Below are 23,120 nucleotides of genomic sequence, written 5' to 3'. Positions count from 1 at the left end.
TTTGAAAACATGAAGAAGTCACCGAGAGCACCTGTGTTTAGCATTGTAAGAGGCCACTGGTGAAGGTCCAGCCTCAGTGGCAGTTGAAGGCCTGGGACTGAAGGGTCATGCAAAGGAGTTAAGGCTTGGCACCAGGAAGAGAGCCTATGAGAGGCTACTGGTGAAAGTACAGCCCAGGTGCAGAAAAGACCCCAACATTGTAGAGATGCCAGTACCATGGGATGGCCACTATGAACAGCCCCAACAGTGACAGGTAGCCAGTGGATTCTAGAAGTCAAGCTGGGTGGAGCCAGAGAAGTAGCCCAAGCCCTTTGAAGGAGTCCAAAAGATCTTGACATTGGATATTGAGTTATTTACAGTTTGAGTTTGCTTTTGCATTTTTTCAGATTGTTACTATGCCTTGGTTCTTTCCTTTTGAAGTAAGAATGTATTTAGTGTATTTTTATTTTGTAGTAGACCACGGTTGGGAGATGTTGGATTTTAAAAGACGCTGGGTGTTTTAAAAAGTCTAAAATTTTAAGTGTTTAAAATTTTAAAGACAGGGGACATCGCCCTGGGGCAGCTGAGGATAGGGAACCTGAAATGACCCTATCCTATAGCCATACTGATGAATATCTTGCATATCACCATAGAACCTTCATCTGGCGATGGATGGTGATAGAGACAGAGACCCACACTGGGGCACCGAACTGAGCTCCCAAGGTCCCAATGAGAGCAGAAGGAGGGAGAACATGAGCAAAGAAGTCAGGACCACAAGGGGTGCACACACCCACGGAGACAGTGGGGCTGATCTATTGGGAGCTCACCAAGGCCAGCTGGACTGTGACTGAAAAAGCATGGAATAAAACCGGACTCTCTGAATATGGCGAACAATGAGGGCTGATGAGAAGCCAAGGACAATGGCACTGGGTTTTGATCCTACTTCATGTTCTGGCTTTGTGGGAGCCTAGCCAGTTTGGATGTTCACCTTCCTAGACCAGGATGGAGAGGGGAGGACTTTGGACTTTCCACAGGACAGGGAACCCTGACTGCTCTTCAGACTGGAGAGGGAGGGGGAGAGGAGTGGGGGAGGGGGGGAAATGGGAGGCTGGGAGGAGGCGGAAATTTTTTTTCTTTATTTTTTTTATGATTGAGAAAAGAAAAAAAACAAGTTTCCACCTCCTCCCATCCCCCCATTTCCCTCCCCCTCCTCCCGCCCTTCTCCCCCTCCTCCCACCCTTCTCCCCCTCCTTCCACTCTTCTCCCCCTCCCTCTCCAGTCCAAAGAGCAGTCAGGGTTCCCTGCCCTGTGGGAAGTCCTAGGTCCTCCCCCCTCCGTCCATATCTAGGAAGGTGAACATCCAAACTGGCTAGGCTCCCACAAAGCCAGCACATTGCGTAGGATCAAAACCCCGTGCCATTGTCCTTGGCTTCTCATCAGCCCTCATTGTTCGCCATGTTCAGAGAGTCCAGTTTTAACCCATGTTTTTTCAGTCACAGTCCAGCTGGCCTTGGTGAGCTCCCAGTAGATCAGCCCCACTGTCTCAGTGGGTGGGTGCACCCCTCATGGTCCCGACTTCTTTGGTCATGTTCTCCCTCCTTCTGCTCCTCATTGGGACCTTGGAAGCTCAGTCCAGTGCTCCAGTGTGGGTCTCTGTCTCTATCACCATCCATCACCAGATGAAGGTTCTATGATGATATGCAAGATATTCGTCAGTATTGCTATAGGCTAGGGTCATTTTTTTTCAATAAAAAAAATAAAAAATTAAAAAAATTTAAAAAAATTGAAAGACATTGGGACTTTTTAAGTTTATAAAAAATTATATTGTACTATCAATATTAATATGTGATTTTGGGGATAGAAAAGAAAGAAAAAGGTTGTGGCTTAACAGTTGTTTGTGTGATAAGTTAGCAAGGAGTCGGTAGGGCTGGCTAGTTTTGTGTCAACCTGGTACAAATTAGTCATTAGAGAAGGGAGCCTGAAACAGTGGGGCTGATCTACTGGGAGCTCACCAAGGCCAGCTGGACTGTGACTGAAAAAACATGGGTTAAAACTGGACTCTCTGAACATGGCGAACAATGAGGGCTGATGAGAAGCCAAGGACAATGGCATGGGGTTTTGATCCTACTTCATGTTCTGGCTTTGTAGGAGCCTAGCCAGTTTGGATGTTCACCTTCCTAGATATGGACAGAGGGGGGAGGACCTAGGACTTACCACAGGGCAGAGAACCTTGACTGCTCTTTGGACTGAAGAGCGAGGGGGAGAAGAGTGGGAGGAGGGGGAGAAGGGTGGGAGGAGGGGGAGAAGGGTGGGAGGAGGGGGAGGGAAATGGGAGGCTGGGAGGAGGTGGAAACTTGTTTTTTTTTTTTTCTTTCTTTTCTCAATTAAAAAATAAATAAATAAATAAAAATTTAAAAAAAGAAACATTTCTGGAAAAAAAAAGAGAAGGGAGCCTCAGTTAAGAAAATGCCTTCATAAGATCAGGCTGTAATTAGTGATTAATGAAGGGTGCAGCCCATTGTAGTTGGGGCCTCGCTTGGGCCTTTGATCTTGGGTTCTATAAGAGAGCAGGCTGAGCAAGTCACAGGAGCAAGTCAGTAAGCAGCACTCCTCATGGCTTATGTATTAGCTCCTACTTCCAGGTTCCTGCCCTGTCTGAGTTCATGTCCTGACTTCCTTCAATGATGAACACCAATTTGAAAACAAAAACAACCAAACCCTTTCCTCCCCTCCTCCATCCCCCCTAAAAAAATTTACCTTTATCATTTGAAGGATTAAATTTTCATGGACATTATGTGCATGCTTAGAAGAAATAAATACAGAAGTATGTAAGTGTCAGAGCGAGTGGAGTCTCACTACCAACGCCAGTTCTCACCCATTGTTCCTAGAATAAGAGTTAGTAGAAATGGTTCTTTGCCTGCATTAAAGCGACTCATCACTTGATCTTCAAAAACATCTTCTCTCATTCTCTTCTTTGCCTGGGAGACCCAAGGAAATCACACAAGCTAAGCTCTCCTGAGAATTCTTTCATGTACATAAGCCAGTGGGTGCTTGAGGTTTTCGAGGAAGTGTCTGGAGTAAGAGTTAACACTAAGTAGATAGCCCTCCATGTCATTGTCATGTGGCTTTTCCCGTGAAGACTGGAACAAATGTTGATTTGTGCACAGCGAGCACCAACAGCACAACAAATAAGTGATTTTACCCATGGAACCCATGAGTTTGCTTGGGTCCCTTTGGAGCACCAGTGAGAGGAAGCCCAAAGAAGTATGAGTGACTCAAAGTCAGCTTTATCGCTAAAAATCATACCAAAGTGTGATTGGTGACTCATGAGACCTGCATCGATGGAGCTCGCTGCCCATACTGCAGACAGCCATTATAGAGTTGTCTTCCCCCTGGTTACTTTTTGCTGCTTCTCTAACATTGTGGAGAGGCTTTCTGGGTCTGTGATCCTCTCCCTCCTTTGAGAGGCAGTATTTCATTATGGAAGAAACACAGCTGGACTGCTCACAAAATGTATTTCCATAGTATTTGGAAAATAGCACATTGGGCTGCTGAAAAGCCAAGGACAATGGCACTGGGTTTTGATCCTACTGCATGTACTGGCTTTGTGGGAGCCTAGGCTGTTTGGATGCTCACCTTCCTAGACCTGGATGGAGGGGGGGAGGACCTTGGACTTCCCACAGGGAACCCTAACTGCTCTTCAGACTGGAGAGGGAGGGGGAGAGGAAGGGGAGGTGGGAGTTGGGGGAGGCGGAGGGAAAAGGGAAGCGGGGAGGAGGCGGAAATTTTTAATTAAAAAAAATAGAGCATTTGTGAATGGGGCAGATTTTAACATGTACTTTAAGATGTTCGTTCCTTGCTAAAATGCCTTAAATCCATCACATTTTTTTTCATGTTCATGCTGTAACCACATTCTTCTTCTGTCTATAGCCTGCTTTATGGTTATACTTATCTAACCAGGATTTCTTTTTCTAGCCATGACTCCAACCCATTCCAGAATCTTTGGAACAACATACAAGGAGTATGTTATCTTAGCTCTGTCTCCTATTGGTTGTTGAATGACTAACAAAAGTTACTCTGCTTTTGTAATTCACAGAATAATAATATAAAAATTGGACAGACATATTATATTTTTCAGTGTTCAGCACCATGCACTTATAGTTAGCATGCATGCCAACAGTATAGTGTCTCAGAGTTAGCATTTACTGCTGTTGCCTTTTTAGTATAGGCCATTCAAAAATTTACCAAGTAGGATACATAAAAATGTAATAGCTAACTAAAGTTTAAAACGGAATATAATGATGTTACTACAATTGATATAAACCAAGAATTCTTGAAATTTTTGGTGAATAGAAAGATTGTTTCGGTCAGTGAGATTTGTCAGAAGCAGCAATGAATAGCATTTGTATTCTACTAAGTCGCTAAGTTTGGGGGATGAGTTAATCAGTCACAATTCTATTTCAGATCAAACAAAACTGTTAGAATAAAGAATTCTGCATTTATGAAACTGGAGAAATTTCTTATCCTGTGAGACTTTAGTGTGTATGTCGAATTATATACTCTAAATATAAGTAGCATGCTTGGTTGTACACGTTTTACCTTAGATGAATCAAGCTTCAAAATGCCAGCTAGATGTTTCTGTTAGAAACTTTCAATAATACATAATAATATTCTCCAGTCTCTCATTACAGATTGCCACACTGGGCTGCTTTCTTGTATTCCTTGTAATTTTACTGTGCTGGGAGATATTTCCACATCTCTCAGACTTGTAGTTGTTTGAATTCAGAAGACAAAGTGTCTCTTTGCATGTGCTCTTAACTCAAGTCTCCGCTTTACTCACCTAATTCCTCTTCTTGTGAAGTTCCTCTCCTTTCACTCCATGCACTATCACTGGGTCATTAATTAAGCTCTTTTCCTTATGTAACAATGGCATTTGGCTCAGAAGTGGATACAGAACCCAAAGAATTCATTGCAGAACTTTCTGGAGACATTTATGATGGACTAGCCAGAAAGATACTTTCTCCCCAGCTGTTACACTGGAGTATTTCAACTGGACAAAAATATTTGTGTCTTTACATGACTCAATAGCCTCCTACTCGTAAAGAATAAGAGAGTGGAGGCTGGAAGGATGGTTCAACAGGCAAGTGGACTCACTGTACTTGCAGAGGACCCAGCACTCACATGGACATTTACAACTACATGTAATTCCCATTCTAGAAGAGCCAGAACCCTCTTCTGGCCTTTGTAGGCTCCCGCACATACATAGCACACATAAACTCATTCAGTAACCCCCACAGCCACATAGAAATAATAAACAAACAGACAAATAAAAAATAAAGCTTTTTTTAAGGTCTGATGATTTACTTGTTACTTTTGAATACATTTCCCCCCCCCCCGGAAGTAGGAGCTTACAGAGAGGACAAACTATGTCTCTTGTCAAATTGTTCCTGGTATTTTTCTTTGACTTCCTTCATTCTCTTGGCACAAAGTTTGGCATATTCTTCAGTCTCCCCCTAGTTTTTCTTAGTGTGTTGTTTCTTCAGAGCATTGTGTCTGCATTTATGTTACAGAAGACATGGAATAACAAGGTGCTGAATTCTAGGTGCTTTGGTTCTGGGCTGCTTATGTTCATTATGTAAGAATATTCTAGCAACATATGTTATCTTCTTTAGATAAATTAAAAAATATCAGATTATGCTAGCTCTTTGGGAAAACTGAGTTTGTCATTGCCACCAGTGACTCAGACCACACAACTTAGAGCATCAACATGTACTTCTGGAGTCATGCACATCTTATAGAAAATACAAAATTTGAATTCATCATTCACTTTAATAAGTTTCTGTCAGAAGGAAATATTTAGCCTTTTGTTGATACAGTCTAGTTCCTAGGTGGCACCATGAAAAAGACTAAAATCTTAGGGAAAATAAAGAGAGAGAGAAACAAACCAGCAGGAAGACTCAGAAAGAAGGCTCTCTGAGAGATGAAGCAAGAAAAGAGACACAACTGAAAATAACATTTGAAAATCAAAGGTTTTTGTTTTAATTTCTATATGGTTATTAAATATTAACCAGAGGAATAGTTGCTATTTTAGGGAAAGACCAGTGCCACACATGAATACATGTGCCAAGTGATCTTTCAGAATATGCTAAATGTTTAATGCAAGAAGTTTTTAACGGTGAGATAAAAAGATAAAAAAGATCTTCTCTTCTTCTTCTTCTTCTTCTTCTTCTTCTTCTTCTTCTTCTTCTTCTTCTTCTCCTCCTCCTCCTCCTCCTCCTCCTCCTCCTCCTCCTCCTCCTCCTCCTCCTCCTCCTCCTCCTCTTCTTCTTCTTCTTCTTCTTCTTCTTCTTCTTCTTCTTCTTCTCTTCTGCCTCCTCCTCTTTCTCTTCTTCCTCTTTCTCTTCTCTTTCTCCTCTATTCTTTCACCTCCTCCTCCTTCTTTTGGGGGTACAGGAAATTAATCCCTTTACCTTATAATGCTAGTCATATACTCTGACTCTAGATTATATAGCAAGATAGCATAAGATACTTTTATAGAATATTAAATATGCTTGTGATAGCTCATATTTGAAATTCCAGTCCTTGAAAGCCTGAGGAAGAGGGTTGGAGAGTTTGATCCCAACTTGGGCTGCATCATAAGATTTGTCTCAAAAATTTAACAATAGTAGTAATTGTGGTAAAGAATTAATTATATTGCAGTGGTCCTTCAACAAGGATGAAGGATATAGATCTGGCAAAATCTTCTGTGTATAATTCTTTTTTTAATTTTTTCTTTTTTTTTCTTTTTAAGACAACTCTCACTATATAATTCTGAAACTCACTATATACACAAGCTCACAAAGTTCCACACACCTCTGCCTCCCAAGTGCACCTGCATTTAAAGGTGTCCACCAATATGCCTAGCCTGTGCATAATTCTTTTTTTTTATTTTATTGAGCTCTGTATTTTTTTCTGCTCCCCTCCTTGCCTTTCTCCTCTTCTTCAGCCTTCTCCCATAGTCCTCATGCTCCCAATTTACTCAGGAGATCTTGTCTTTTTCTATTTCTCATGTACATTAGATCCATTTGTGTCTCTCTTACAGTCTTAATTGTTGTGTAGGTTCTCTGGGATTGCTCTATCACCATGCATAAAACTTAAGTCCAAATGGATCAAAGACCTCAACATAAAACCAGTCAATGAACCTCATAGAAGAGAAAGTGGGAGATATACTTGAATGCATTGGCACAGGAGACTGTGTATAATTCTTAATGACAAACATATGTATAGGATACTCCTTTCTTCACATCTTTGACTGTTTGGTTGTTGATGAAAGTTTGATAATAATGATGCCATTTGTTGTTGTTTTGTTTTTAAAATATTTTTTATTTTTTTCCATTCTTATTACTTAAAAAAATACCAATCCAAATTCCCACTCCCTCCCCTTCTCCCAGTCCCCTCCGTCTCCCTCCACAGACCCTCTTTCACCCCTCCAATTTTAAGGGAGTGCCATGCACCCTGCCCTGTGGAACGTCCAAGGCCCTCCCTACTACATCTAGGTTGAGCAAGGTTTACATCCAAAGAGAATAGAATCCCATGAAGCTGGTATATGCACATCCCAGTGTCACTATCAAAGGCCCATCAGTCTGCCCCAGCTGTCAACCCTCTTCAGAGGTTTGGTTGTTCCCATGCTCGTTCACTCCCTGTCCAGTTGGAGTTGGTGAGCTCCCATTAGCTCAAGCAAACTGCCTCAGTGGATGACCCTCTCATGGTCTTGAATTTCTTGCTCATACTCTCACTCCCTCCACTCTTCAACTGGATCTTGGGAGCTCAGTCCAGTGCTCTGATGTGGTTCATTGCCTCTGTTCCCATCTGTTGTTGGACAAAGGTTCTATGGTGATATTTAAAATAATCATCAGTCTGACTACAAAGTAAGGTCAGTTCAGACACCCTCTCCTCTATTGTTTAGGGTCTCAGCTGGGTTCATCCCTGTGGGTTCTTGAGCATTTTTCTAGAGCCAGGTTTCTTGCTAACTCCATAATGGCTTCCTCAATCAAGATATCCCTTTCCTTGCTCTCATATCTGTCTTTCCTCCACCTCGACCATCCCATTTCAAGTTCTCCTCCACCCCCTTCTCTCCAACCTACCCCTCCTCCCCCGCTACTCACAAATTTTTGTCTGATTCCAATTTCCAGGTGGGTCTATATGTTTTTCTTTGGGTTTATCTTATTACTTAGTTTCTCTAGGATCCTGAGCTATAGACTCTTTGCCCTTTGTTTATTACTAGTATCCACTTATGAGTGAGTACATACCATATTCATTCTTTTTGGGTCTGAGTTACCTCACTCAAAATGATTTTTTTCTAATTCCATCCATTCATTTGCATGAAAAATTCAAGATGTAATTATTTTTTACTGCTGAATATACTCTAATGTGTAGATGTGCCACACTTTCTTTATCCATTCTTCAGTTGAAGGGCATCTAGGTTGTTTCCAGGTTCTGGCTATTACAAATAATGCTGCTATGAACATAGTTGAACAAATGCTCTTGTAGTATGATTGAGTATCTTTTGGATATATTCTCATGAGTGGAATTGCTGGATCCTGAGATAAGTTGATTCCTAGTTTTCTGAGGAACTGCCACAATGATTTCCAAAGTGGTTGAACAAGTTTGCATTCCCACCAGCAGTGGATGAGCGTTTCCCTTGCTCCACAACCTCTCCAGCATAAGCTATCATTCGTGTTTTTGATCTTAGACATCCTGACAGGTCTAAGATGGTATCTTAAGATTGTTTTGATTTGCATTTCCTTGATAGCTAAGGATGAAGAACATGTCCTTAAGTATCTTTGATGCTTAAAAGTATATCAATGTGTATGTAAGAGATAGACAAACAGACAGAGAGAAAGAGAGACCTTCCTGTGTATACATGTGGGTGTAGATGGACTCCCCTCTGTAGGATCTGTGAAGTCCAGAGATTGGTGTTGAGTTATGTTCATCCTTGTAGTTCAGCCTTACTTTTTGTAAAACATATTTTTCTGAACCTGCAGTTCACCATTTTTGCTAGAATAGCAATTAGCAAATCTTTTATATCTGCCTACTTCCATTCCTTAGCCTTGGAATTATAATCAGGGCCTCCATGCCTAGCTTTTCTTGTAGGAGCTGAGGGTCCAAACTGAGTTGTATACTTGTAAAACAAGAATTTTACCCACCAAGTCATCTTTCCAGACCTGGTTCTCACAATTTCTTCAACTAAAAATAGTCTTCATTTTAGTTCCTGAATTCCCAGTTATATAATATTAGTTATTCTTTTTTAATCTAGTTTTGCTAAATTTCTCTCAAATACATACATATATTTGTAATGATACTGATTTTTAATTTAGTATTATTCAAAAATTTTATGTAGCATATTGTTTTAATTTAATATAAAACCCTGTTTAAAAGTGTTTTGTTGCTATAGAAAATATCAAGTATTTAATTAACAAAGTAAAGCAATGCATTTTCTTAATCAAAGGCAAAATATTCTTTTCATTTGAGACTCTTTGGAAATTACTGAAGCTTAAACCACAGATATGATGACAAATTTATTTTCTACTTTGCATGTAGCTTCTTCTGTTTTCTTCTTGTGGGGAAAGAGCAAAGTGGGGCTTAATAAAAAATACAGCTACAGAAAGAAATTATACTTGGGGAAAGAAATATAATTCCTGATCTAGGGAGCAACATAAAGGACAATCATTTATGTAGACATTTACGAGATTGTTAGGAAAAGAAAAACAGTACTAGCAAAAGACATGATTGCAATAAGGTGGGACGTAGTTCAAGCCAAAGAGGAGGGAACCCCATGCTTTGCATTGCACACAAGACATAAGAAGAAACAAAGAAGATTAAAAACTCCGGGGAAAACTGTGGATGAACTGGAGTAGAGTGTGGCAAAGCCTACTACAAGCCTGATACGTGAGAAGGCTGCAGAGTACTGATGACCCAGAATTCACTGCACAAGGAGGGCTGGTGGATACATTGGAATCAATATTTGCCTCTCAGAAAAGCAATATTCCACCTCCAGCAGTTTTCACTCTTCTTTGAACATATTATGATGGATGAAGTAGGGTTTATAGGATGAACCCTATTTATGGGAGGAAAAAAATGCACTAGTAAGTTTGAAAGGTTTCTAGGAATACTGATTCTTGAACAAGTACAAAAGACCCATAACTGTCTCTATTACAAAACGGAATGGAGAAAAGACACCTGCCGTGCTTTTATGGGGCCTGTGTGAACTGAAAGAATCTGAAGCCCTGCATGCATATCCACACATCTCAGAACGCCAGCAGCTGTTGTGAAGTATCTTAAGCTGATACACTTCCAGGGGTGTGATATGACCCATCTCTGTGTCAGTATTCTTCATATATCCCATGCTAAAGTCATACTCCACTCTGCTCAGCTTTTTTTCTGAATCTAGGTCTCAGACATGGGTCCTGTTTCTTTTGAGTTCTATATCTAAGTGGCATTCAAAATAGAAATCTCACCATGATACCTCTAAAATCATTATCAGTTTCCAACAGGATAAACTGTGGGCTTTTAACAGGACAGATGCACTTCCAGTGCTGACCTCTCTCTCTCTGGCTTGCTTTCATCGTGTGACTATATATGTCACTGATCAAAACTGATCAAAATTTTTAAGATATTATGCAAATATGACCATAGTGGTCTACAGTAGAAATTTTTTCTGTTTTCTCAGACTCCAGTGAACCTACATTGATATTTCCAGGGACTTGTCTACTGAAGTTACTGATGTAGCAATTTTTGATTTCCATGTTTCTACTAGCTATGTATACAACTTTAGTAAAGACAAAAGCTTTTGTTGTGTCTAGGGTTTTAGATTAATTGTCTACTAAAAAGTTTTCTTATCAAATGTTGGTAGCCCAGTGTTTACACGTAGGAGACAACTTCCTTAAGCATATTAGGCTTGAAAGTTTAATGTGTGTTGATCCAATTCTTTAAAACTTTATGTAATAAGGCAAGGTTGGAGAATAAAAATAATACAGCACAAAACAGGTTAATGATCAATATATTCCTATTTCACAGTGTGTCTGCTGGACTATCTCTGGCACTTTTGTCTGCAGAAAGAAGGCTGTGATAGTGCATTGGAATCATCTTGCACCCTGGAGTGACAAAATACTAATCACCCTCCTTTATTAACAAGGATTTATTTCAAAATGCTATGGGATTTCTGTTTTTCCTAGATTTGGGTGAAAAGAGCTACTTTTTTATTCACGTAAGTCATGTATTTCCCATCATAACATTTGTTGGGATGAGCTGCTTGTTCATTCTGGCTGCCCAGAACTAAAATAATCACACAGAAACTATATTAATTAAAACACTGCTTGGCCCATTAGTTCTAGCTTCTTATTGGCTAACTCTTATATTAATTTAATCCATTTCTATTAAACTTTATATCGCCATGTTGCTGTGGCTTACTGGCTCAAGTTCCAGCATCTGTTTTTGGTGGCTCCATGGCTTCTCTCTGACTCTGTCTCCTTTCTCCCAGCATACAGCCTAGCTTTCCCCACCTAGTTCTGTGATTCTCTGCCATAGGCTCAAAGCAGTTCTTTATTCATTAGCCAATAAAAGCAACATATAGATATAAGGACCTCCCACACCATTTTCACTTTTTTGTTTAAACAAAAAGGAAGGTTTAAACTTTTACATAGTAAAATTACATATCATATAACAAACCAATTATCAAGCAAGAACAAGTTACAATATTTATATCTACTTTATACTTTATCATAACTAAGGAAAACTATAACTATAAATTCTTCAACTCCATCAAAGACTCAAGAAGGATATATTACCTAAGTAAACAGGAAGTACATTATAAGCAACTTCCAAAACTCTAGAATTGACAGAGACATCTCACTGTCTGCACAGTCAACCAAAGTTTGTTTGTATTGTTGGGATATCCATCTTCAACCTATAGGCCCATAGTATCCAGCAGACTTTTCCATGAAGGAAAAAATTTTAAAGACATACTGGCAGTTTGTCAGTCACTTTCTTCTATGTTCTACAGAATGTCTGGCACACTCTTTCATGTAGCAGGAACCCCAAAGGATCATCTCACCTTTAGGCAAGTTCAGCAGTCATTACTCTGTGGGTCCTGCATTTCCAGTTAAGCAGTCCAGGCAAGAGCAGTTTCTTGCCCAAATGGCTAGCAAACTCCATAGCAAACTCTTTGATGCCCATCTTTCTCTTGAAGTAGATTGGTACTGCCAGGAGCAGATGTGTCTCATTGTTATGAAAAGTCCTAACTTCTTAAAACATTTTAAATGCCATACTCTGTAGTCTTTGAAAGGTTTCAAGGATACCTATCTATCTGAAATACATCTCTGTACATCTAGAAAATCTAACTAACATGCCTACAAGTTTGACTGTTATTGATGATTATCTATTAACCTATATTTCTCAATTATACATTACATTTTTAAATGAGTTCCACAAACACAATACCTTAATCAAGATCAGAAATACATATACTTATAACAAAATTGACCTTAACTTTATATTAATAAACAAGATTAATTAATTAAAACACTGCTTGGTCCATTAGTTCTAGATTCTTATTGTTTAACTCTTATATTAATTTAACCCCTTTGTATTAATTTTATATTCCCATGTCACTGTGGCTTACTGGCTAAAGTTCCCAGCAGTAGAGAAATTCCTAGGAATCCACAAGGATGACCCCAGCTAAGACCCTAAGCAGTATTAGAGAGGGTACCTGAACTGGCCTTGCTCTGTAGTCAGATTGATGACTATCACAAATGGTACCATAGAACTTTCATCCAGCAACTGATGGAGACAGAGACCCACAGCAAAACACTGGGCTAAGCTCCCAAAGTCCAGATGGAGAGTGGGAGGAATTCAAACAATGAGCAAAAAGGTCGAGACCATGATGGGGATACCTACTGAAACAGTTTACCTGAGCTAATCAGAGCTCACCAACTCCAGCTAGATAGTGAAGGAACCAGCATAGGACCAAACTAGACCCTCTGAATGTGGGTGACAGTTGTATGGCTGGGACAGACTGCAGAGCCACTGGCAGTGGCACCAGGATATGTTCCTGCTGCTTTTACTGGCTTTTGTGTAGGGATAAGTCCCACCCCTTAGGGGGCGTGTTCGCCTCTGGCTAATGTTTACCTATAAATCTGACAAGCATGCTTGTAGAGCTTGCTTCTGCTTTTCTGGTCTCCGTGGGAACAGTGGTTCTGTAAGTCCATTTCTCCTTTAAACTGTATATATTTTACAATCTGTCTGCATTTGTTTACGCTGTTACACTTTTGGAACCCATTCTCTTTGGATGGATGCCTTGCTTAGCCTAGATATAGTGGGGAGGACCTTGGTTCTTCCTCAGAGCAATGTGCCTTGCCCTCTCTGGGGAGTGGATGGGGGGCATGAAGTGAGCAGGAGGAGGGGAGGGGTTGGGAACTAAGATTGGTGTATAAAATGAAAAAAGATAATTTGGTTTTGTTTTTAAAAAAATAAAATAAAATAAATCCATGCTGAGGGCTCTATCTTGTGATGGTCATGACCTTGGGCTTAAAAATTTTTTTTGGTTGTTTCTCTGTGTTAGAGGGAGGCTCTTTGTTAGTTCCTGGCTGCCCAGAACTGAAATAATCGCACAGAAACTGTATTAATTAAATTACTGCTTGGCCCATTAGCTCTAGCTCCTTATTGGCTAATTCTTACATATTAATTTAACCCATGTCCATTAATCTGTGCATTACCACAAGGTTGTGGCTTACCAGCAAAGTTTCAGCACATCTGTCTCCAGCGGTGGCTCCATGGCTTCTCCTCGACTCAGCTCTTCTTTCTCCCAACATTCAGTTTAGTTTTCCCTGCCTAAGTTCTGCCCTTCCATAGGTCCAAAGCAGTCCTTTATTAACCAATGGTAATCACAGCATACAGAGGAAAATCTCACATCATCTCTGTTTGCCTGCTTGCCCCCCCCCTGCTATCCTCCCTCTATCTATCTCTCTGTCTCTGTCTCTCTGTCTCTCTCTCTCTCTCTCTCTCTCTCTCTCTCTCTGTGTGTGTGTGTGTGTGTGTGTGTGTGTGTGTGTGTGTATGCATCTGCGTGCACATGACCATATACCACCCAACCATATCACTCCTGTCTCTACATCCCTAGTACTGGGATCAAAGGTGTGTGATCCTAAGTACTGGGATCACTTTTGTGTAAGCTGTTTCACTTTTAGATAGATTCAAACTTCTGAAGCCCAAGGGAATTAAACTAATAGATCCCTTGGCCTCTGTCTTCTGATTCCTGGGATTAAAGTTGTTTGCCACCACTCCCTGGCCTCTAGTAGCTTAGTTCTTCACTCTGATCTTCAGGCAGGCTTTATTTGTTAAAGCATAAACAAAATGTCACTATGGGGAAAGGAGGAATGGGAACATCTATCCTATTTCACCGCCTTCTTCATGGTTGCCAACATATTGTTCAGCTCCTCCTACTTCCTCTTGGAGCGAATGTGCTTGCTCACCCTCTCTTTGATGAACTTGAGCACGTTCTTGTCCTTGGATATCTTGAGCAAATCCATGAAGATCTACTTTTAGGAATTTGCTGTGCTTGGCGAGATGCTAGGTGCCCTTGTGGTCCTTGGTGAGCCCTCAGGGTTCAGCATATTGTCCATTAGAGTTTGTCTCTTCATTTAATTATTTTCAGGATCCATTGTCTGGATTGTTTTAGTAATTTTTTAAAGTATTTTTTTTAGTTTTTATCACATGTATTTGTGGTTGTGTGTAGATACACATGAGACATTATGTGTGTGTATGTATGTGTGTGTGTGTAAAAGTCAGAAGAGAATCTTCAGGAGTTGGTTGCAGATATCAAATTCAGATCATCAGCTTGTTGACAACTGTTTTTATCTGTTGGACCATCATGCTGCTCCATTTTTAACAATGTTTTTGTTATGCCTGTGTCGTGAGCTCCCAAGAAACCCCCAGGAGTCTGAGTTCATATGCAATATCTTTATTGCAAGCTCCAGCTTGGAATTTCCATCCACTCCAACATACTGTTTGGATCTGGAAGAGTATTGAGCTCAGCTATGGCAGGGTTTTTAAGAGGTAAAGCATGGGGGGATATGGGAATTCCAGATGCAGATGGGGGCAGGAGTGAGGTAACAGAAGTCTTTCACAAGGATTGGAACTGGTACTGCTGTAAGAAAATTAGCAACCTATATCCAAGTTAGGTAAGCTATTCTTAATGTTCTGGAGCATCTAGTACTTGTTTGTATCAATTCTGATTGGTTCCCCAAAGGGTACAGTCTGTGGCTTTTCCTGGTTATTATAATGGTGAGGCCTTGCCTCAGTGTTGTTGGTTTGTACCCTGTCATGACTACACTGATGTTAAATTAACCCTCTTCAGTTTTAATTAGATTCTGCCTCCAAATCGAAGTTAATTTACTTACCACATATATAAAGGCTTCTCATAATAGTGTCCTATAGCCCTCTTTCAAACTTATATCACTGCCTCTCTTCCATCCCACTTTTGAAGGATATACTGTATTCATATGCAGCTTCTCAATAAGGCTTTGTGCCTTCTCCTTATCCGAGATGAAATATTTTTTGTTTACTCCAGCATCCTTCCAACCTAAATATTGGGGATGCTTCTCAAATCCTCCCTTTTTAAGGAGCCTCTTTTCACTGATGTGCCTGGTACTTGTGCTTCTATTGTATGAACTATTTTAGCAATTATTGTTCTTAGTTTCATTGAGAGGCCTACTTGAGACTGAAGCTTTATTCCTGTTGTATACCCACACTGTGTGAATATGTGTATCGGGGCTTTGGTTCTATAGTTGTTCTTGAGCCTTGCCCAAGGAAATTGGCAGAGCTTAGAGTGAAGATGAGGGAAACCTTTTCAAAAGTTGGTCAACAAATATTTGCCAATCTCTTAATGCAATTCAGTCATATAACCTGAGTTACAATAATATGAAAATCATTTTGTATTTTGAAAATACATCCATAGAAACTAGCCATTTACAAAATCTGTAGGCAGCATAAAAGCATGTGAGAGTAACAGCATTAGTCATAGCACTGAGCTCCAAAAAATATCCACTTCTCCTTATGACAAAAATCCAAAACAACTTCAGCAGAGAAAATCAGAGCACTGCATTAGACTGTATGTGTCTTACTTAATATGCCTGTTTTTCTTTCTTCAATAATGCATACTTTCCTTCCCCTTTCACACCAGTGACTCTTACTTTAATGGTTTTTAGTGTGTGTGATGGTGTTTTAGATGTGGATGCAGTCAGACAAAAGTTTCTCTATCTTTTTGTCCCATTTCTATAAATTACTCAAGGTCAATAACAGGCTGCAGTGCTTTTGCAATTACCTAGAGGACGGGATTTGTTATTGTGTTCAGATAAGTATGCTGATGCCTCCTTTATTTATGGGCTGAGATAAAAGCCATGCAGTCTTCTGAGACAAAAGACAGGTATATGCTTTATATCTGTGTTTTTGATGAGTTCTCTCATAGACATTGTACCTTTCATAGCCCAGTGACTACCTGATGTAAATTTCAGGTGGAATAAAGCTGTCAGCATTTAGTATTTTTTTATGGCTTGCATTTATATAGCAAGAAAACAAATATCCCCCTTTGCCAAACTGTAGCAGATACAGATATGGGGTGTGTGTGTGTGTGTGTGTGTGTGTGTGTGTGTGTATGCTTAAGTGTTACTTTATACAATTTGTATTATGTCCTGGATCTCACAGCATGGGTGTGTGGGTTCACAGGGGTCTGTGAAATGAAGACTCAGAGACTCTTTGAGAATGAACTTAGTTTTTGCTGAGTACTAATTTTAGAGCAAGGCCAGATGTGACCCAGAGTGGATTATGTCTAGTATGGGTGGGGGGTGTGCTTATTTACACTTTGGCACCAGGCCAGCAGGGAACTGTGCCGCAATATTAAATAAAAATGGCCTATTTGGTGGTTATTTAAAATACAGTTTTAATAGACTTTGCAAAAATAATAAATATCACCAATGATATGAATGCCTTTAAAATATTTTAAAGTGTCAAGTCTGGCTTCATGAGTTTAGAATATATGACAGTTCACATTTATTATACAGTGAACAAAATACTGTCTGTTGTCAGCTACCAATAATAATAGCATTCTTGACTGATTTTCAGAAGAATCTTACTTCACGTATTTTTATTTCTCTTGAATTAAATTATGATTTATGGCTGGTTTCAAAGTTGCAAAAAACAAGTTTGTGTCTATGGGGTGAGTCTCTATCCTCAAATGTTTGACTTCTTTTCCAAAAGTTCAGAGCTTCTGTATCTGCATAACTGAGTTTTCCCATCTGAAAAATCAAAGCATAACACTTGATTGTTATTGTTTTGCACTTGAAGCCAGTTTTCTTTATATTAGGGTAATATATAATTGGTTTTATTTATTATCAAAAATTGACAGTCTTCACCATTTCATCAGAACATTTAATTAAGATTAAAAACTTATTGTGTTGGTTATGTGTATGTGTATGCACCTGTGTATGTGTGCACATAAGTGCATCAGATTCCCTTGAGTTACAGGTGGCTGTGAGTCAAGCAACATGCATAGTGGGGACCCAACTTGGATTCTCTGCAAAAGCAGCACACAGATAATTATTCACCACTGAGCTGCTCTCCAGCCCCTGTTATCAAGGGGACAGGGAGGTACTTGTTTACTCTTGCTCTCCTTCCCTGTTTTTCCTTCCCTTCTAATTGCCTTGTTCTTGATTCCACAGCTGTGCATTCATCTGTCCTCTTCTTGAACTTGTTATCTATCCATATCTTCATACTTCTTTCAGGAAATTGTCCTGGGTAGTTACATTTGAATACTTAAGGCCTGGCCCCAAAAAAATGTACTTTTACTATTTCCTATACCATATCAGGAATATAAAACACATGAAGGGTTATCTTTATGTGTGTATGGCACTTTTATCTGGAAATATTTATACTCCATATTTACTACTATTATTATTTATAATGCCATTGCTTTTAAATGAGCAATACAATTCTGGATGAAACTACACATTTATGCTTTGTACTATCCCTGTCTTTCTGAGTCCCTGTGCTTCTGGGAGATCATTTTATTCTTGCCTTAAGGAATCCCTTTCTTGTTTCTTTTCTTAGGAGTCTAGTGAGAACAAATTACCCCAGAGTTTGCTTTTACCTTTTTCTTTTATTTCTTCTGCATATATAATTCAAAGTTAACAGTTAGCTATTTTTTCCTTCACTTGAGTGGTATTATGCTTTACTCTCTGCCTGCCTGCCTCTCTCTCGCTCTCTCTCTCTCTCTTTCTTTTTTTCTTTTATCTTTCTTGAGAAATTAGCACCTTATTGTTCCTACTATGAAATCTTTTCTTTTCGGCTTTTGGAAACAAGGTTTCTCTGGGTAGCCCAGGGTGACTTTGCACTAACAGTATTCTTGCTTCAACCTCCTGAGGGCAAGGACTACATTTTAAATCACTGTGCCCTCCTGTGTTTACTGCTTTATTTATTTGTTTTTAACACACTCTACCTTCCTTTAAGATGTCTTGTCGTCTGTCTAGTCTTTTTTCCTTTCTTTCTTTCTTTACTTTTTTCCTCTGTGATTTGTAGATTTCAGCAGGTTAAACAGAAAACAAGTTGAGTGAAGTGAAAGGGAAGTCAGCTGATGTGCCAAGCAGAAAAATGATAAACAAAGTGGCATCAAACACAAAAAGGCAATTTAGGATTTAGAAGTATTGAGAAGCAATATGATAATAGAACAAAGGTTATATCTACATATACAAATGACCATGACTTGGTCACATAGAAAGACAAAAAAAAATACAAATCACTGCAAAAGAAAGAAAGAAAGAAAGAAAGAAAGAGAGAAAGAAAGAGAGAAAGAAAGAAAGAAAGGAAAAGAAAGAACTACACAGACAACAAGACAAGGAGACAAAATCTTTTTTTCTTTTTATTGATTTTTATTGAGCTCTACATTCCCTCTGCTCCCCTCCCTGCCTCTCCCCTACCCCTTCAACCCTGCCCCAAAGTCCACATGCTCCCAATTTACTCAGGAGATCCTGTCTTTATCTACTTCCCATGTAGATTATATCTACATAAGTCTCTCTTAGAGTCCTCATTGTTATCTAAGTTCTCAGGGATTGTGGTTTATAGGCTGGTTTTCTTTGCTTTATGTTTAAAAAAACCACCTGTTGGTGAGTACATGTTATAATTGTCTTTCTGTGTCTGGGTTACCTCTCTCAAATTGATGTTTTCTAGCTCCATCCATTTTCCTGCAAAATTCAAGATGTCATTAATTTGTTCTGCTGTGTAGTACTCCATTGTGTAAATGTACCACATTTTCCTTATCCATTCTTCAGTTGAGGGGCATTTAGGTTGTTTCCAGGTTCTGGCTATGACAAACAAAGCTGCTATGAACATAGTTGAGCATATGTCCTCGTGGCACGATTGAGCATCCTTTGGATACATACCCAAAAGTGGTATTGCTGGAAACAACTTTCGTCAATGAAACAAAATCTTAAAGGAAGGTAGAGTGCATAAAAAAACAAATACTAAGTTACAAACTCTTTTTTTTTCTCCAGGTACAGAAAGCAAGCTACAGATCAAGGGAGTACAGTGAAATCACACCTCTCAGTTGCTGCAACTGGCTTCAGCCAGTTAAAATACATCAGACACTAAATAACTACACTAGAGTTTCTACTGCTGAGATCCTCAGAATCAGAATGGACATGTATATAACTATCATGGCAGACATAGACAGGGTATATCTAACATCTGCTTTGTTGCTTTGCCCTTTAGTGTTTAAAAAAATAGCACGTCGACTGGGCTTAGAGGGGCATGCCTATAATCTTAGCAATCGGGACACCGAGTCAGGAGTACTGACATAGTTTGAAGTAACTGTGGGCTGTGTAGGAAGTACCTGACCTGCCAAATCTACACAATGAGATATGACCTTGCCTCAAGACAATAAACACAAGTCAGCATGCTCATACATGATTGTAGAGCAGAAATCAAATTTTGTCCTAGTTTCAAAACAGGTTAGGAATGCAAGTGTCTAGTTTCCACTTTGGGAAAGGTAAGTTCTAATCCAGGAGGCTTGAAAGCACAAAAAGGATAGTTCAAGCTTGTAGACAGACTGTCAACTAGCTAACTAACAAAAGTATGTGAGCAGGAAAAATCTGTTCAGTTCCAGATTTTTAAAAATAACTTTTTAAAAGACACAGTGTATGTGTGGCTGGAAAGATGACCCAGAAGTTAAGAGCACTTCATCTTCCAGAGGACAAAGGCTTGCTTTGATTCCTAGAACACCATTATAGCTTAAACTATCTGTAACTCCAAATCCAGGAGATCCAACACTGTCTTCTGACATGCAGTCTTCCACAGGCATTGCATGCTCAAGGTACACCTATGTGAAAACAAGAAAAATTACCATACGCATGAAACAAAAATAAAATATAATTTAAACACAGTTCATTCCGTATGACATTTTATACAATTACAATATTTACCATGAGGAAGGATAGTATACACTGGTTATCTGAACACTCAGGAGGCAGAGGCGGGAGGATCAGAATTTCAAATCTGTCCTTAGATGCATACTGACTTCTAGACCAGGTTTGGCTATATGTGACTTTGTCTCAAGACAAGCAACAATGAAAATAGTCTTGGAAAGAAAACATATTACATTCTTAGTGGATAGCTACCACACAAAACTAGTAAAAATGAATATGGAGTAGATAATTATCTTTAAGCAATCTCATTTACTTAGAAACATTTTAAGTCTGTATATGGAAAATTCTCTTCAGAATAGTTATCTTCTGCCAGAGGAAATTCTTTCTTATTGTAATATCCACATGAGGAATTAAAGGACCACCAGAACATTGGGACAAGTAAGAGTCCCTTATTTAAGTTAGTGACCATGAGCAGAGTCCTTCCACAAAGAATTCTTGGACCCAAAGTAAGGTAGGGTAGGGTTTATAAAGTCAAAAATTACAATTACAGCACACCGATGGAAAGGAGTTAAGTTTTAGTTCAGGTGATTAACACAATTTGTTTGTTATTGTGAAACAACCAACCATCCAACACTGCAAGTATAGCTGCATGAGGACTTTCTGCAGCAGGGCTTGCTTATCAGAGCTAGGGCAAGTTAAACTAGGACAAAATGGAGTTACTCTAGGTAACTCATCATTCCGCAAAATGCAACAGGAAGGTTAAAGAGTCATATTTCTGATTCAGTAAGCACATTCATGCAGCCTTTTGTCATACTAGAGTAAGATAAACATAGCATGGTAGTCTCTGTCAGCCTGTCTGTCTGTCTATCTATTCATCTATCCATCTATCTAGTTGATTTAAGACACGGTCTTATGTATTCTTACTGGCCTCCAATTCATTACATAGCTGAGGATGACCTTAAGCTTCTGATCCTCCTGCCTCTACCTCTGTACAGTGCTGGTGTTTGAATCCAGGGCTGTGTGCATGTAAAACAAGCACTTCACCAATGGAGCTACTTCTTCACCTTCCAAAGTCTGTATTTTTATTGGAAAATCTTTATGGGAGAGATTATTAAATAGAATACCTATGTAACAACAGATTTTCTATCACACAATTTGTGTCCATTGCAGTAACATCTATAAAACAAATCTTTCACTTACAATTTAAGTGAAATTAAATTACAATTTAATTTCAAACTCTGGTCACCTCTTTTATATGTTTATAAATATCATATTTATTTTATATGGCATACTGCCCTGTTGATGCTGAGTCATGCATAAGTGATCATGAGAGACTGGGGGTAATGATTTCTGTTTTAGCTTATGATTGTGTTTTGTATATTCTGAAGTTGAAAACTATGTGAATGTATCAGTCTAGAACCCTACACCCATCCTCATGGGCTTCCCAGTGCAGGATACAGAGGAACAAATCATCAGAACAAAAGAAATTATTAAAGGACATTAGTGTGCATGTTTTGCCAAAAAGAGAGCATAGATGCTGATGAAGATATTTCTACCAGAACTTATATGTAAAAATGGCCTGAACTCTGAAATTGAGGGCTTTGGGCTTCTTACCTAGTGAGAATTAGGGGTCCAGCAGCAAAGATCTCAAAGTCAAAACACCTCCTTCCAGGACTCTGGCACGATTTCTACTCTGCACTTAGAGGACAAAGAAAGCTTTCCTAAAATTCCTCCTGAGCAGGTAGTATACATGCTCCCCTTTCCTTTCTTAGAAACAAAACGCTTCCAGTTTTACTTAAGTTCAGCACCTAGTGAAGACGACATACTGCAGCCTCCTTGGCCATTTAGCATTGCTTCTTGTCATAAATTTACATATACATAAATTCCAATAAAATGTAAACAGAAAACTGATTTCCAAATGTATTCACAGTCATCTTGAAACTCAGTTGTCTCTCTCGGACTTTACTCTCCCTAAAACCTCACAGTGATGGGAATATGGTCTTCGTTTGGCCACATAGGACAACAAAGGAATTCATAAGATGGCAGAGTAACACAATGCTGTGTATTGTATTCCAGCCTTCCATAAACAGGAAGCTCTATAAGGGCAATAGATGGGAGTGACTCTGTGATTTAATGGACTATGGCTTTTAGAGCACACAGCAGCCTAGCTTACAGTCTGGGTAGCTCTGAAGAGTTCTTTGTCCTTCATTTCCCTTTGCTTCTGGATCGTCCCCTACTGTTTGATTCATCTTCAACCAAAGGAATTTTTCCATCCTATTTCTCCTTCTTTAGCCTCTTCTCTCCTTTTATGTTAGCACCATAAAACAATATTGTCTCTGAGCTATTTTCCTTTCTCTTTCTCCTTATCCTTTTATTCTCTTCTTTCTTTTGTTGTTGTTTTTTTTAATACAGAAGCTCACTCATTTTGTAGTCTAAACTGTCCATGTACTCATGGAGATGAGTCCTGCCTTGCCTTCCTGAGTGCTGCAATTACAAACATTAGAAACTATCATGGCATAATACATACTGATTCTATCACTCTGTTACTCTAGTAAAGCCTAGGTTATATGTTTATAAATATCACATTTATATAGCCTGTCTTATGGTATCCAGAGGCAAGGAGATAGGAGCACTGTGGACTTCTCCACAAGGGACTTGAAGTTTCTGTGTCCAGGGAGACATTACTTTGAGGGG

Source organism: Microtus pennsylvanicus, chromosome 8, assembly GCF_037038515.1.
Source record: "Microtus pennsylvanicus isolate mMicPen1 chromosome 8, mMicPen1.hap1, whole genome shotgun sequence".
NCBI lineage: Eukaryota > Metazoa > Chordata > Mammalia > Rodentia > Cricetidae > Microtus > Microtus pennsylvanicus.
The sequence above is the reverse complement of the archived record's forward strand: the minus strand, read 5'-3'. Positions refer to the sequence as shown.